At 52.7% G+C, this 17,447-nt stretch overlaps 1 protein-coding gene across 1 annotated transcript in view; it reads left to right on the top strand.

Annotated features, from left to right (window-relative positions):
- LOC128272091 (uncharacterized) overlaps positions 1–17,447 on the top strand; it is a 33,720-nt gene that overhangs the window by 14,101 nt on the left and 2,172 nt on the right. The window lies entirely within an intron of this gene.

The raw sequence follows: 17,447 nt of genomic DNA, 5'->3' as shown, positions 1-17,447 counted from the left end.
CAGCAGCAGCAGCAGCAGCAGCAGCAGCTCCGGACGAACGAAAGCGAATTATGTAGGATGATTTGTAGAAGATACCGGAGATGCTAGCCACCAAGTCGGGCCGCGACGATCGCGCATCCCCAAGCCACTAATAAATGTCAATGGCGCGTCGCATGGGATCGATTATTCATGACGTGTCGTGTGGTGGTGGTGGGACCGTGATGCGTTTTTTGATGGCCGATTAGATTACAATTTGTCCAGGAATTAGGCGGAGGCGGCAAGGCAATTCGAATTCGATTATGACTAATGACAGCGGAGGACCGCGAAGGCTGCTGCCATGATGCTGACCGTGGCCCCTATTCTATCCCGGCGGTCCATCGCGACGTTGTCCGCTTTGTAGCTTTGTGTGTTTATTAGATTACTTGTTTATTTAGCTAATCTCAGCTGAGAAACACTTGCATAACCAGGGTCTGATAAGCGAAAGAGTCCGGGGTGCTTAATTTGTTGTAAAAGCACGCGGACTGTGGAGGGTGAAAGATTGTCCAACACAGATGACGACCCGTTGGATGTTTTGTTCGACAAGTGCGGCGGCCTGTCAGGAAGCGCTCCGCGTCGTCTCGCTAGCGTTTTATTGCTGCACGGCTTGGTGCTACACCGATTGACAGGGGGCCGATTAGGTGCGCGCCTAAGAGCTGTCAACGATCGACACACACGATACGGCCATTTACAGCTGCTACTGCTGCTCCTCCAGAGAGAGAGAGTGGCGGAGCTGTAATAGAGTCGTAGGTACGTCAGATAGGCAGGATAACACACGGTGCTTTTTGCTACTCCGGTGTGCCGTTCTTTATCACCTGCCACAGATCTGTTGGGCGGGCGGCGGGTGATTTGTTGATCCCGGCCGATGGTGGGCAAAAACGAAGGGATACCTATTTAACCGTTAGCTCTCTGTAGGGTGATGCAAGATTTCAGTGTGCCGGGCCCGGCTCCTTGGTGTGCGCGCTCGTAAAAATATACATAAATTGTAATTAAACCAAACTGTCAACGGAGCTCCGCTTGCGCTTCTGTGTGCGTACGCCAAGAACCATCCATCAAACGGGTGGCGAACTACGACGATGGGTTCCCCGATGGAGTGGTGCAATATCCCGGGGCGGGGACAACTAGTCACCTAGTCGGACGGGCGGACGGACGAGAGTCCCCTGGTTGTAATTGTGCGCATGTTGCAAGTGCGCGAGCTGCGGCGTTGTGACCGTCGGAGGCTCAACCAAATCGGTTTGTTGTTGCCGGTCGGCACACTTCAAAGAGCTGGCTGGCTGGTATTAAACGACTGCCCACGCCGAGTTGTTGGTGGACCTCGGTGGGAACGATCGTAATCTGCCTGCTCTCCGGGGCCCAGAAAGGACGACGACGACGGATCGCCGCCGTGGCTGGTGATCGTGAGTGGCGCGCACACGGCACGGCCGTTGGACAAAGTATTCAGCAAGTAGTCGAGTGTTTAGTGCCGCTCTCTGTACTCTGTTGAGAGCTGGTTTATTTTCACACTTCAACAGAGCCCAGGGGGTGTTGTTTCAGCCACACTCTCGCGGCCACACTAAAGTTCACTCCCGGAATCGCATTAGCGAGACATGGCGCGCGGTGGGGAATTGATTCGATAACCGTCATCGCGCGAGACGTTAACTGCGCGGAATAAAGGGCCTAGTGGGCCCCCTCGACTACTCTAGTAGGGCCGGAACTACTGCGCGTCAGTGCGCAATACCGGGGAATTTTGATTTATTGCGCCTCGCGGAAGGTCCGGAGGGTGCATTTTAGTTTTAATAGCCCGCACTGCGGCACGACAAGTGTCTCTGGGTACTCTGCTAGCCGCGCTCTCTAGGATACGGCTCGTGCGCGTCACCATTACGTCATCGCCAGCGATCGCCGCCGCTTGAATGTCACCCCAAGTGTGGTGGCTCCGTAATGGCGATAAGAGTTTGTTCCAAGCGGCTGACAAAGTGAATGGCTTGTGTTGGTATGTGGATCCAGCTGCCGACCGATCGAGGATCGAGAATTAATTGCACATTGCTGGGATTGGGATTATTGCCTTTTTATCGCACGCAATTTGCCCACCCCAGGCCCCCCCACAGCATGGCGTGAAATATGTCACGGTTGTCACTCGTTCTCTCGGCTCGCAGCAATTGACTGTATATGATGAATGTCGCCGCGTCGCAAATTGGCCCATGGACTCCCGAAGTGGGGATCTAGAGTTGAAAGCGCAATTTCTCAGGGTTCCTGGCGTCCGTTACTTATTGACTTTTACAGATATTTCAGGTCGAACGGGTGGGGTAGAAGAGGACCTACAAATCGGTCGTGTATAGGGCACAGGTGAACTGGTCGGCGGTCGGGTCTGGCCTTGGTGGCCTTCACTGCGTTGCCGATTGCGATTTGCATTTGGTGTGTGTCAAGTGCCCCTGGCGTGTCGCGGTTGGGCAACACCACTTGAGGCCACTTATTATTCCGTACGGAGTACGTCGTCATATTTTATTGGTTTTGCGCCTAAATAGAAGGGTCGCTCAGTTCCCTCCGTTTTTTGACGTCTATGTGCGACGATCGCGTAGCACTTTATGGTCTCTCCGCTGACCTTAACTTACTACACAGTATGTTCCTGGAGTGTGTCAACTTCTGCACACCAACGGGGAGACACACGTTTGACGCGTGAGGGCGCCCATCGATCACCCATCCCATCGAAGATCAATGAAATTGCGAGAGAAATGCTGAGGAAAAGTGTGTGAACTTTCTCAACGCTCGTCGGCCACTGTTTGATTGTGGTTCTCCGGTTCCTGCTGTAGTGCTGGAAAGTGGAGTCTCCAAAGTGGCTGTCAATTATGGTCTGGTGGCACCAGTGGCAACCTGTGGCTGATTTCTAGTTTAGAGAGCAACCCTCCCCCCGTCTGTGACTTTCGTGCACAATGTACACGCCGTTGTCGTCGATGAATTGCACGGAGCGCGGGAGACGTCTTCACGTCTAAACTGGGTCAGGAAATAGGTCAAGCTGCCCTAATTGACAGCGCGCTCTGCGGACACGGACGACGGTGGACGATGACGATGGGTCTCTTTGGCGCGTCTCTCAACCCCCGCCTCGTATTAGTATCGTTGGTTTTCCCCTTGCTCGCGATCATCGGTTGCGGATATGGCGCGTAGCAACCTCCTCCAGCCGGTGCCGGCCCTCACGTTTCTCAGCCGCGAGCACGTACTCGGCAACTATCCATATATCCGCCGAATATATCGCGGGAGCAAATAGATTACTGCTGCGTGCGGTGGCGGCGGCGGCGGCGTTCGGTTTGGGGAGTCCTCGGGTCACAGTTTATTTTTCCAACCGAGGCGCATTTGTTGAGGCATTTTTCGGATTGCGAGAGGACGCGCTCTCTGTGTTGCGCTTTTGTTTGCGTGGCGCGGACGTTAACAGCTTCCCATCGCCGCCCGTCGAGGGGGTTGGACGCCGGGACCGACCGGATGTCGAGTGTTTGTGAATTTCAACAGTTTGACGACTAACGAGCGATTTGTCAAAACAAACACATACACACACACACCGCGGGATGAGTGAGAGACCCCGACCCCCGTTGCAGGCTTGCGTTGTGGGGTCCATTTGTGACATTAAACAAACGCTACGGTGAAGGCGTATTTACCATTCACAATAACACACACCCCGAAGAACGTCAAACAACGCGGCGCTGTTTTTTGGTAAAGTTTCAACATTGTTTTGGCATTTTTTTGTGCCGCTTCAGCCAATGAACCTACTCTCTGGGGACAGCTTTCCGAAGAAGAAGGTCTCGCCCCAGCTCTGAGTTAGTCGCGTTAGGCGCGCGAGATGTTCAAAGTATTTTGTCTTTAATGAGCTCAAACCCAACGGCTGGGTAACATGGTCGCCCTTACCTAACAAGAATCCATATTCGGCACACGTTTCGGCGCGACGCGATTTCATTTATGGCGATAATTAGGTCCTTTGTTGTCGTCCGCTGGATCGCAGAGTAGGTTTGGAGGTGGGTTTTTTCGCGAAGCAGAGCGGGACCCCTCTGGTAGCAACTCCCTTTCGCTGCGTCTGTGGTTTTTTTTTGGGGAAAGAAACGAAAGTAGAGATCTCAAGTTGATCGACGAACCACGGGTCGGTGGTGATTGATCGCCGGGGAGGGATCGATTGAACTCCGCTTGCGTCAAACGATGATCATCGGTTAGGCAGCCGCGCGATGTGGGAAAGTCGCCCGAAGGGGAGCTGTTTTGTAACGAATGTTATTAGTACTTGCGAGCGAGAGTTACGCACTGATTGGCCATTTCAGGGAGGTGTATCATTCCTTGCGTTTGCTGTGCTCGGTCGATCGAATCAGAGGGAGGATCCAATGGACCACAATTCACACACCAGAAAGATTACCAGCATCTTCAAGAAGGCGGCTGGGGTTCAACGTAACAGTTATCTAACATTAAAAGCTACCTCTTGAAGCTTTGATATAATCGCTGAAACTTAATAAATCCAGGGGGTTTCCCCTTTGTTTTGGACTATTCCCCAAACACATCCAACCGTGTCCGTTCGAATTTTTTGTGGACAAGAGGCTGAAACGAAAAGAAAAAACCTTCAATAAGGCTTAAGAACGAAAGGGGATAGGGAATTAATATTAAACTGGCTTGAAATGATTCTTTAGAATTTAACTTATATACAGCAACCCATTTAATAGATTACAATCTCGATCAGTCAATTTTTGACAGCGGCTTTGTTTGAACGTGTTTTGGATCACCGTGTTTGGCTAACAGGGACGTGATGCGTTATGAGTTCTTACCAAAGGGTAGAACAGTCAATGAGGAACATTACCGACAAGTTATGCGTAATTTACGCGAAGCAATCCGTCACAAAAAAAAAACGAGGAAGGAAGACACAAATTTGTGCACCCCTGCTCCTCACACATTCTTGATCTGGCCCCCTGTGGCTTTTTTTTTGTTCCGGAAACTGAAGAGATAAGAGATAAAGACGGCATCGACGGAGGAGCTGAACAAGATCACAAAAAATGCTTCGAGTGTTGAAAAAAACGCTGTCACAAGTGTGAGCATTACTTTAAAGCGGACAAAGTAGATATTCATGAACCCATACTGTTTGTCTAAAACCCAAAACTCACGGATTAGTTCCCGTCGATAATGATCATCATCATTCCTAATATGCTGATCGGCAGGAAGGAAGTTCCCTGGCGTCCGTGCGCTAACTTGTCCACTGGCCTGGAGGAAGCTCTCTGAGTCAGCCAGAGTTTGTTTCCCATTTTGCTGTCCCCCCTGTCCCGTGAAGCAACGAAAAGGGTGCACGCCTAATTGTTTGACCTCGTGTTTGTTGCTCAATTGATCTTATCCGTCCGCCACCAACTCGGTGGGTGCGGGATCTACTGCAAAAGAGCGGCGTGTGTGTGCGTGTGTGCGTTATGTTGTGGGTAGAGTACGCTTTAATTGGAACGCCAACGCAACCGCCGTCCCCGCCGCGGTGGACCTGGAACACAACGTGCCGAACTCGTTCGTTCCGTCAGTGGCTGTCAATTTTTCGGCTCAAGCAGGTTTTGCGCAACCGCAGCAGAGGCCGGTTCAGAGGTTCAGACAATGGTCCGATAGTGGACCACCATTTTGGGTGCAACTTTTTTACTTTCATCACGATAAAGCACATTAACACACTGTTATCAAACGTTTAGTATTCAGGTCATAAATCACCCACAAGAGAGAGAGAGAGAGTTGCAATGCATGAAAATGCATTCAACACGAAAAGTGCATCGCTTTACATTATGCACCCCCGGGGGGTCTTTGCCGGGTGCCGAACGTGCCGTTGATGGTTATTTTGGGCAATGCCCGTTGGCTTTTATCACCCACCAAAAGCTTCACGGGGCGCACGCAACGCACGCTGCCCAATCTTTTCGAAGTGCGTGCGTCAATCGGAGAAAAATTCCTCAACCATCACCACCACCATCATCACCGTCATCATCGAGGCATTAAAACAATGTTTGTTCGGGGGGCGACACACCGGGTGGCAAGTTTGCATTTCAATGTGCGCTAAAACGTGTCACTTTAAGCCGCCGCCGCCGCCACGCATCATCGCGTGCCTTTCCGTGCCTGATCTGCGTGTGGGGTCCAATCGATTATTCATTCCCACACACACACAGTCACACGCAGAAGGGTGGCAAGATCAGCTGTGGCCCCCGGGAGTGGCCACCCTAATCTCTGCGACAACTCGCCACGTGACGATGGGGCTGGACTTCAGAGCGGCATGACGTAAGTCAGCCGTAGCGTGTGTGCTGCTTTAGGGTGGCCTGTGTGATGGGTGGAATCGCATGTGGGGGGACACTAATCCCTCGTCGGGCTGCGAACGATTGACAGGACATGTAGTATCCTGGGTTCTCTTTAGCTTCACCGGACAGACTTCATCGCCCGTCGCCCTGAGGTGTATTGCGTTACTTGTCACTTACGCAGCACTTCTCGGCTCGACGAGATCTCCGAGAGACGCCTGAGGGTAGGGGACACATTCCACGTCCGCGAACTATGCCGAATGGCCGTGCGGCGAGGCTGTGTGGCCGCCCGGCCATCATCGAGCCGTTGTTTGTGGATCAATTAAAATTCCTTCGCCACATTCTTGATCGGTACGATGCGGTGCAACTCTGACGTATGGGAGATTGTTGTGTCTAACTTGATCCTTCTCCAGATGCATTAGTTTGGAGCTCGATTAGCACGGCCAAAAGGTGTGCCCAGTGTTTTTTGAGTGTTCCACTTGGGGGGAAGAAGTTCCTGGGCAACTCGCCCGATTAACATGGGCCGGATCCCGGGCCGGGTGTCTTCCATTTTTGGTGTGCGTCTGTTGGGTTCATTAAAACGAGCAATTTATCGTCCGCGCGGGGTAAGCAATCAACAACGACGGGCACATATGACGCGGTGTGTATATGGCCGCGGGCCAAAAGTTGCCCGTTTCTCGAGCGAGAGGAGTTGCTGATTGCTGATTACACACGCAGCACGCAGCGCAACCCGCGGGCCATGATCAATTCTAGCCGCAACCGGTTGAAACCGAGACCCACGGCGAGTGGCCCGCTATTGGATGTGTATTGTCTTGTTTTTTTGGTCTGTCCGTAATGCGTAATTCTTCCCATTTAACAACCGTGGCCGCTGTTGATTTAAGGCACACTGCAATTAGTTCGACACCACCACTTCTCGATACCTGGCTGAGCGCGATCCTCTACAAGTCTCTTCGGCTCCAGATCACGACGGAGGACGAGGACGAGGCACACGGCAATCGATATGCGCCGGGGACCAAAGAGAGGGCATACAAATAAATTAAAAGTCAGACACGAAGGGAGTGGGCCTCTGTGGCATTTCTGGGTCGTGCAGTCGAAAAGCGCGATATCCGATAATTGTAAAAGTAGAGGGTGAAGCTGGCTGGCTGCGGGAGACAGCTACAGCTACAAATCACGATCGCGCATGTTCACGTCCCGGCCCAGCCGCCACGTCGCCACACGCATATCACTCCGAAAGTGGCCTCCGAAACTCCGAAAAGCGCTGCTACACCGCCCATCGAACACGTTATTAATCGTTGTTAATTTGTAAACGGCGAAGGTGGCGCAGAGAGCGAGAGACCCTCCTTCTCTATATCAGGCAATCGCGGATGTCAATTGTGGTGGCTATAGGAGGGGAATCGGTCCACTGCGAGACTCCATATCGGACCTGGTCCGGGTGCCTCTGGAGATCACCACATGATCGGGGGGCATACTCCAGGTACGCTCTTCGCTCGTTAAGCTAAATCCCCCCGACCAGCTGATTGTGACCTACTGACACGGTAATGGGGGCACAGCGAGAAGGATACTGGGTTCCCTCCAGTTGATCGATCGATCTTGGGGTAACCACTCGATGTGACAACACGGCGGGTTCCAGATGTCAAATTAGCGGAACCGTGCCGCCGATGTGACGAAGAACCAGAAGCGATAGCACAAACCAGAAGAACCCGAGAGCGGCGCAGCGCAGCGTGAAGCGCGTTGACAATAATGGGTCACACACGATAAATGCACACGAAGCCCAGACAGCCGGACAAGATGGACGACCGACTTGCATAATCATTACACACTCGCGGTCTCTTCGAGTCCGGCCTTAGCGACGGCGGGGGCACGTCTGCGACTAGTGTAGACCATCCGGGGCTAGTTTATCGCCACCGGAGGTCCGCGTTCCAAGTGGAGGCCGTCGCTGTGTATGCAGAGTGAGCTCTGGAAGTCAGCATCCCCTTCCCGGAGACACACGAGTCAAGAAACTCGTGCGCGTCGCCGCCGGGTTATGCGTGTAATGCGTCTGACCCGGTTTTCAGTTTCTCTCCCCTCGACCCTCCGACCCGGACATAGGCCGACTCCACGGCGGCGGCATCATTATTACGCTCTCCCGCTGATGGTAATTGAGTGGAGCTGATTATTTCCGAAGTCTTACCTAGCCTCGCCTTCCGGTCCGCGCTAGACACCGGGAGCCATAATAGGTGCGCCCCGGCGTCAAGTAAACCGAGACGCCGGGTAGGTGAGCTCGCCTGCGTTTCGGGTTACTTGTTGGGAGACGTGTGTTAATGATCGTTATTGTAATCACCACACGATCACTTGCTGGGCTGCGCCTTACTTGGCAAGAATCGCCATCGGCGTGGAACGCGATTACGCTTATATGGCGTTAAGGCGCACCACAAGTATCGTCCCAGCGGGTGTGTAATGGGTCACGATCCGAACGAGATACTGGAAACCCTGAATGGCGCAGAAGAATAAAATATGGCGCCACTATTATGATCGATACAAGAACACCACCCAACACACGCACACCCTAGATAATGGAGAGGTTAGGTCACCTACTCGAAGGTTAGGTCACGGACAATGCCCTCCTACCGCCAGTAAATACTGTTGTGATGTTGTCAACTGTCAAATAATCTAGCATTCTGACGATAGTCAGGGTTCCCCTCGGCAAGAAGACGTTCTTGTCTTGAGGCCCAACTGCAACTCTTATCAGCACCAGCAGCAGCATGTGCAGTAGCAATCGGGGACCAGTTTCTTGGAAACGAGGCGACAGTTTTCCGGAGATTCGAATTCGACGAAATGGGCTGTAAAACGATAATGGACTTTGCTTCTGGAATTGTGAACGCTCTGCTCCACACACTAGACCACATGGACCCCAGCGGCCAGGTCCCACTTCAAAGTGTGTTCAAGTCTCCGGACTACTCCAGACTCCGAACAGGAAGCCAACGGCGCACCGCCGGGGTGATTGACCGAGGCGTGATCGCAGCTCGGCGTAGATTCAGGTCCGCGAAACGCGAGGCTGTGATTTTTTTGCCGTAACTGTACTCCAAATCGAATCAAATTAACAGTCGGCCAGCCGGTTGCTTACGCACCACCACCGATTGACCGATTGATGAACTACCGATCGCTTCTCTATAACGCGCGCTCTATTATACACCTAGCATCTGCGGCTAGACCAGCTGCTCCCAGCCCAGGTTCGCCAGCGCGCCGCGGGAAACATGATACACGGGACCGATCGACACCGAATCTCTGTGTCCGGGGCGCATTTCGCACGGTACATTTTACCGGTCGAAGACGCGCGACACCCGATACTTTACGGGAGGCAGCTCTGATGATGATCGGACCGACCGGAAACATTGATCTCTCGGTGGTGCTGCCTGCGAGTAGCTGGTCTCGAAGTTTACGATCTCCTCGGACGCCCGTCGATGTCACCTTCGTCTCACTGCCTGCTTCCGGAAGATTCGATTTCGTTCGGACAGACTCCCACGAACGGGACAGGTGAGCCGACGCGACATATCTGAGCGCGGTTCCTAATCGAATATGATGGCGAATGTGGTGAAGTTAATGAAGAGATCTGTAGGACGCCTATTAAAACGCTGAGCCGGGCCCATAAATTAAACACTACTAACTGCACGAGAACCTGTTTGTGTCGATATCGGGTGTGTGTTGTGTCCCACCTCACACACAACGCCGATGGCGGCGCACTAATTTGCATCGTCTCTCAATTGGTTGTTGACAATGCATACAACTTGAGAATCCTCCGCAGCTCGGCACTTCCTTGCACCTTCGACTCCGCAGAGAGAGGATGCGCGGCAACCGCCCAAGCCCAAGTCAACAATGTAGAGGCCTCATAACTGTCGCTTCGAGGGTCGCGCGCTTCCTCCCGAAAACAGCGCCACGGCCCTGAGCGCCGCATTCAAACGATGGCTTTTTTGCACTCGAGCGGCGCATTGCTGTGTCGGTGTGACGGAACCGGTTCCCCTCACGGTTCCCCGGGTCCTGATCACGGCCCACGCGCGTTACACGCCATAATCTTAATCTTAATTTCATTCATAAACGCCGTGTGTCTGTTGCGCGCGCCTGCGCTGCCTTGCCGCGAAGTTAGCCTGGGTCTGGGTCTTGGTTTTTTCTGGTTTTCCTTAACTTCGCTCGGTTCAACTTGTCGTCGTCGGTGGTGGTGCTGGTACCGGTGATGAAATACCTGCGCGGAGGAAAGCCGACAGGGGGCGGCACTTGGGGCCTCTCTCTCTCTCTCGTTCTCCCGGTTCGCCATATTGGCAGTTGGTGAAGCGTTTTGCTAATAAATAAACATTTTACGAGCCGCAGCTCCTAGCATCATGGGGTGAGTAATCTGGCATCTTGGGTAGATCGTATCGTACCGGCGTCGTCGTGGCCTGCAGCTAGCCAGCCTGGCCTCTGTGCAACACGCGAGCATCATGAACTAGGACACCTCACATGCAATGCACGTTCTTGGGGGTAGTTCCCTCTACAGTCAGCCAGCAGGGCCAGTGTGGCCGTGACTCGAAGCGCGGACAAAGTGTCCAACCCCAGTTGGCGATTATGGGGCCACTATGGAACAGGAAACACGGGACAATATGGCCTTTCACCGGGGGTGGAGCCGTCTCCTGGAACTGCAACACCTTTCCTGACAAGTGAGAGTTGCAAGTAATTCTTTACCCTTCCCCACGCTATATTTCCTGGGGCGAGGCCATAGTCACTCGATGTGTCATGACTTGCATGGCCTTCTTCGCTGGACTGCACTCCATGGCCTGCCCCGTTTAATTTGATCTAAATGACATCTCGGACGGCGGCGAAGAAGATGGAGCGACACACGTAGCTTCATTGTGGCGTCACTTGCAGGCTGTTCCGCCAGGAACAGCTTAAGTTAACGAGACCATTTCTCGAGGCTTCCCGCTCACAACCTCAGGTGGGAGTCGCGGGGCTTTGGGCGCTTCATCGTCCTACGCGAAGTCCCGTTCCTTCTGCCACGCGTTGACGAATGTTTCCGATGCACTCGACGACGACGACGAGACTGTTACCTTTACAGTGCACTGCTCTGGTTTTGTTGGCCGGACGAATTTATGTCACACTCGTCCCAGAACCATAGGCGGATATAGCACCCCCCCGGCGGGGGACGCAATGCGTTGGTGGCTTCTCGAATGTGGTGGAAATCCCACACGGCTCTGGGACAACGAAGCCAAGTGTTAACAACGCCGCCAATGAATCGTAGCACGGGTTTCGGGGTGTCACCGTTCCCACAGCATGTCCGGATGGAGTCGTTCGCTAAATTTGACCGCTCGGCGAGTGTCAAACGTTGCTGTTCGCCACTTTTCACCGCCTGCTTTGGGTGAGTGATAATGAGACGTTAATTGACGAGAGACATCTCTCTTTGTGGCTCACGGAATCATAGCAAGTCGTGTCACGGCTTGCTGCGCTGTGGTGGCTTTTGACACACCTTTCGCTTCATTGCACACACAGCTCCGACTCCGAGGGTCGCTTTCTACTGGCCGGAAAGTCGGTTGCGTTTAATCGCGGCACTCATTCCGGAGAAGGCCAACGTTTTGTGACAAAACGTTGTATCCTTTACCGTAAAAAACCGTTCAGTTGCAGGCCTCTTGTGAGAGCATACCAGCAGCATTGTTGATCGATTTCTCTGCTGCGTGTCAGAGGAACGTCAGGCTGTGTGCGCGCGCTCGCTGTGGTTAACGTGGGGCCCGATGATATTCTGACACTTCCCCGACGACGATGACGACGCCCGAGACAGCTATTAGAAAGTGCAGAGTAAAATGAGCCCACAACAAGATTTAAACACACCATTTTTTTCACCACAAAGAGCCGGGGCTTGGCGGCCTGCGGTTGGTGTGTAACCCTAGAACCCCGCGTGTGCCCCCCGACATCGAGGATTTATGCTTTCGGCTCACTCAAAGTGCACCGCAACTGGCGCGTCTGTGTTTACCCCAGTAGCAGCAACAACGGAGGGCAGAGACGGTGGCACCAACCGCCGCGCGTGTTGGAGGAGAAAATTTCTCCAACTTGCTGCTCGGCCCTACAAACTGCCGCCCGTAAATCAACGCGTCCCGCAGGAAGCCGCACTCTGATTAAGATATCAAATGCACGCCACGCTGGCTGCCTGCCTGCCTCTGCTCCTCCGGGGCGCCCGCTCCCGCCAGAGTTGAGAGTTCATTCATCTCGGCGTCGGCGGTCGGCGGAAGGATTGGATGAGGGGGGTATCCAATTGCACTCGCAACGATCGCGATCGAACCATCCTCGTGAATGGAGTTGCATTGTTTTGTGCTGTTTGCTGTGTGTCTGCGGGCAATTATTAGGCGTCCCGTGTCATCCTCCTACACGACGCGACGCGTCCCACGTGTTGAGTGCGCCACGGGCCAAGAATTCTGCGCGCACGATGCGTGCGTCCGTGCTGCTGCAACGCCAGATCGGCCAGATAGGCTTGCAGCGGGGGAAGTATGAAGCCGCGTAAAAATAGCCACAGGAAATGGAAATTTTATTACCGATAGCTAATCCTGTACGCAAACTATTCGCTGCACTGCCAGTACTGCGCATCATCAAGCACGGAAATCTTACGTGGTCTGTCGGCTTCGATGTTTTCGGTCGAAATTGACCACCGCCCGAGTTATGGGGCCCCGGCCACGATAGGGGTAAGCTTGAACCGCGACAGTATTTAGTTGCAATCGAAGTTTGGTGACTATCGTAACTAGCATTAATCGGTTTCTATACAAAAGCCGCCGAAGTTTAATAAAGCGGCTCGGTCAATTCTAACGAAAGGAATACTAGATGTTGTTTGCCAAATTGTTTGTTACAATCTGTGGATTTTGCTAGGGTCCAATGACAGTTGCATAAATTGATTGTTTAAAAACGTATTTCGAACGGTCTAAGTAGTCGATCTAAGTCCATAGAAGCAGAGTCCATCCACGTTAGAAATTTGAAGTGGAATTTGGCTGAAAAAATGTGATCTGAATACATTGAAAAATAATGCATTATAAATCAAACAACGTGAGCAATAATTTACCCATCTACATAATTTTCCTGTCGGCTTTCGTGCGTTACGTCGTACGGTATTAACAGAACAAAGTGTCCGGAAATATTGTCATACCAAAGAAGTACACAAAGTGGTACTCGACAAGCTTTAAAGCGTAGAAATGATTCAACTGCGATTATCGGCCAAGTCAGTCTGTTGCAACTGATACCCCAGATATTTTACCTTCTCTACAATCAATCATAACGATCAGTTGTTGTCAACCGATAAAAAGACCCTTTAAACGTTTTCAATGGTTGTCCTTTAGCAAACGAAGATAAACGGAACGAGTTGACGCTCTCAAACAGGGCTCCGGCACCACTCATTATTACGATGAGCCCCAAGCAATGAGAATGCAAATCCTAACAGACTGGCAACGGGTTCCATTCAACTGTAAGGATCCGATCACTTTCCACTTTTGCACGATCGAGAGCTACGGCTTCTAGCGACTGATTCACTTACCCACCCTGTTACGGGATTTCACCCTTTACCGCTGTTGACCCGATATCTTTAGTGTTTAATCGGAGAGTCATAACATCGCGCAAACGCACCGCATTGTTCCGCCGGGAGAGCGACCCCCTTTGCATATCTTATCGTAGATCATGCTTTTTTTTTACCGCGGTGTGTTTGAATGTCAGACCGCGCAGGCCGCAATAATGCATCCATTTAGATTGCATTCGCCTGTTCTTACCGTACACAGCGACACTCACACACACGGCGGTATCTCGGGGTCGTTAGTCATGCAAGTGCCAAGCCCAAGCCTCTCAGACTCCGACTTAAAATAAAGAAGCTCTGTGCGTGTGCGACGGCCTCTGCTCCGTGAGTCATCATCATCAGCGTCGTCATCTTCATCGTCGTCGCCTTCGTCCGCCTGTCATTCGCCGAGCACGGTGCTGCGCACAAATAAAAAGAAGATAAATTTCATCAACGCGCGAACTGACGGATTTCAAGAGGAACAAGACAAGAAGACACGTTTCCTGAAATATGATTCGCTGCAGTTATGGCAGCAGCAGCAGCAGCAGATGTTGTTGATCGGATGCCACATCAAACATGGCCAGAGCATGATGCGTGCTGCTTGAGAATTTCGGACTGCAAGGATCTCGGCGTTCGGTACTTCGGCCTTTGTGGGTCCCGTGGGTCCTACTAGAGCGCGAAGTTCGCGAATTAAGACAGATAACCTTTCACTCCACCGCAATAAAGCGAAGAGCCTCCTGGTTGCGCTGTCCTTCGCGGGAATACGCGTACGCGCGAAAACCTGCTTTGCTCGCTGACCGCCAACGACCTGCTGGTGGTGCTGCGCTGTGAATCATCGCCGCAAGTTGCGGAAGGTGGCCCGGTGGTACACTATTGGAAATGGCAGAGTCTCAGCGCGTCCGCGTGTGTAGGTTGCTGCTGCACTCGAGGAACTTGCTCTGTGCCACTACCGACGTAGGACACAACCGTCCCGATGATGATAGGGGGCCCCCGTTCGCGCGGTACGTTCTTGGCGCGACCTTTTCGCTGTCCGGGCACGCCATTACACCGCGGGACTGTTGAAGTTCTGCAAACCGACCGCCGCGAGCGAGCGAGTCCCTCGGGAGAAGAGGTTGTTGGCTGCTGAGGCTGCTGTTGCCGGTGCGGTGGCCTGTGCCTGAAAACCGGTTCCCGCCGGGCAGCCGAGTGGCGGAGAATTCTTGTGACCTGAGCCACGTCCGGGCGGCGACTTGGAAGTGTTTCGGGGAAAACACGCTCGAAACTCGGACACAGCGTGGCGGTCCCAGGGCAACGGCAAGGAGCTGCACACAGGACCCAGGTTGAGTAATTCGGTGATCTCATCGGTCGGTGGTGGTCGTTGGACTCCTGGAGTAGAGATACCGGGTGTGTGAACTCGGGCACCGAGAAGTGGATCCGACACCGCGTTATCGTTCTTTGTGCCACTCCACTCCGGTATCGGAGGGTAGCCTTGAGCCTTGGTTCCGTGTCTTGGCCCTGTGTGTAAACTACAATTTATGCATTCAGCATAAAGTAGTGTACAAGTAGCTGGTTTTATCGAGGCGATGGCTTGTTTGGCCTTTAGAGGCTAGTAGGAGATTGGCTCGAATTTCAGCAATCTATAACGACACGCCGAGGCAAGGGTTTTGGGACCATTTTTTGCATTCTTCAGCTACATGAAATATGGCGGCCGACCGACCCCTCGGGTGACTGTGACCCACATATATGCAGCCACCTATCAGCGTTTTGCCACCTTAGACAACACACCTCTCACACATGGCGTGCCGAGGGCAAGGCGAACCGGGGCGCGCGAACCGCGGAACAACGACGGGGGAAGGTTGCTGGATACGCGCTGCAATTGGTTCGATAATTAAAAGTAATTGTCCAACGCGTGGCGCGGAAGATCAGTGGCGCCTAGGGCACAGCGACCAATATGTGCGGCGAGGGCCCATGAGTGACATCTCTCCGGATCGCTGCTTCGCCACCCCCCGCCAGCCTCTATCGATCAGATAAATCCAGTTCCAGATCCGGTGAAGTCGCGCGTGGCGGCAACGATGATCTGTGTTCGGCACGGTGATGCGCATCGAGTCGTGTGCGCCCATTTATGCATGCGCCCAGAGTGATCGACAGGCTGTTTGGATCACCACCGTTTGGGCTTTGGGCTCCGATGGGAGGCTTGTTACGTACTCGTATTTCGCTAGTGACCCGGAACACAGCAACAGTAGCAGAAGCCGCCGCAGAAGTGGTTTGCATAAATTGAGCCCTTTTCGGTTTTCGGTTTGCTTACCTTAACCAAAGACTGAGGACCGAGTACTGTTACGATGACCGAAAAGATAGCCTGTTCATCAGGCATTCGGATGCAACCTTCAGTTCTCAGCTACATCCAGCAATTGTGTTGAGTTATTTGTCAGCTATAAAGTGGCGCCGGTTTATTTATGATGGAGTCGGATCGGATCGTGCCTGTTTCCGTCTTTTATTGTTGCTTACTATTGTTTCACAGCGAAAACTCTCAGCCTAATGGAAGCAATCTACAAGAAGTCACTATACTATCGTAAAGAAATTATTCAAAAGTACACACACCCAATATAACAAAACGGGGTATCAAACTTATGTGGACATATAATTCTTCAGTAAACTTGAACAATTAGTTATTTAATAAAATTGACTTAAGTCTCTGGCGGTGGTGTAGTTTTAGAGCACAATTTCTCGCTGTCCGGTACGAAAGAAAACTCGGAATGTTCAAACGGTGTCTTGCGTCGGTGTCGTACACCTTCAGCCACCATCCCATTGCATTGTGGATGTGGCTCTTTTACATTTCTTGACCGGCGAACCGTGCTTCTTTTCTTCGCACTTTCTTACGGGCACTTGCGCGGCGTGCGGCTAATCGCGACCACACGAATAATGTTTCGAATTACATCATGTACTTCTCGCGGTACCTTAGTCAGGCCGCGACCGACCGATCCGCCGCTGCATTCTCGAGACTTATCCGGGGCACCGATCTCGTTTCGCCGATCGCGGGAACATCACGTTCGGTGCAACCGAATCTCTACTTTCGCGGGCAGAGAGCGAGAGAGTACGTTCGACGTGTTTATGCGGCCCCGGCGCTTCAAAATGGCGCTTCCTTCTGCATCCTTGTACGTGCGCTTCCTGGCCTGCGGCGGCGGAATCAGGCGCCGTCACACGGTGTGTGATCGTGTATGGTTTTTGAAGATCGGCTTTCGTGGCGCAACATTTTGAGCTCTCACAATCCAATCACTGCTTTACCGGGGCGCTGCTCTACGTGGGACGAGGAACAGTTATTGCGTCCTTGGCCGGAGTTTGCCCCCAGGGAGGTCCCGGTTACACCATAGCAACACCAACGTTACACCATTTCCACAGACACCACATCGCTCTGGGCGTCCGCGAGATCAGTCTCTGTTAAAAGCCTTTTGGGATTAAAAGTCCCATTTCGCAAATCAGACTCTGGCGCGTATAAACCTTGCGGGGGGACCCGAAGACCGGACAGAGTTACGAGCAAACGTTGCCGGGCACACACAGATTATTGTTATTAGCCTGGGATCGGAGCTTGCCGACCGGACGGTGGTGTTGCCTTAATATATTCCTCGCTGGGTCGCCTCATAAGCACAGCCACCCACAGTCAACCTGGCGTGTGTCCCACGCGCGACACG

Source organism: Anopheles cruzii, chromosome 3 (assembly GCF_943734635.1).
Source record: "Anopheles cruzii chromosome 3, idAnoCruzAS_RS32_06, whole genome shotgun sequence".
Classification (NCBI taxonomy): domain Eukaryota; kingdom Metazoa; phylum Arthropoda; class Insecta; order Diptera; family Culicidae; genus Anopheles; species Anopheles cruzii.
This window is presented reverse-complemented; position numbering and strand designations above follow the sequence as displayed.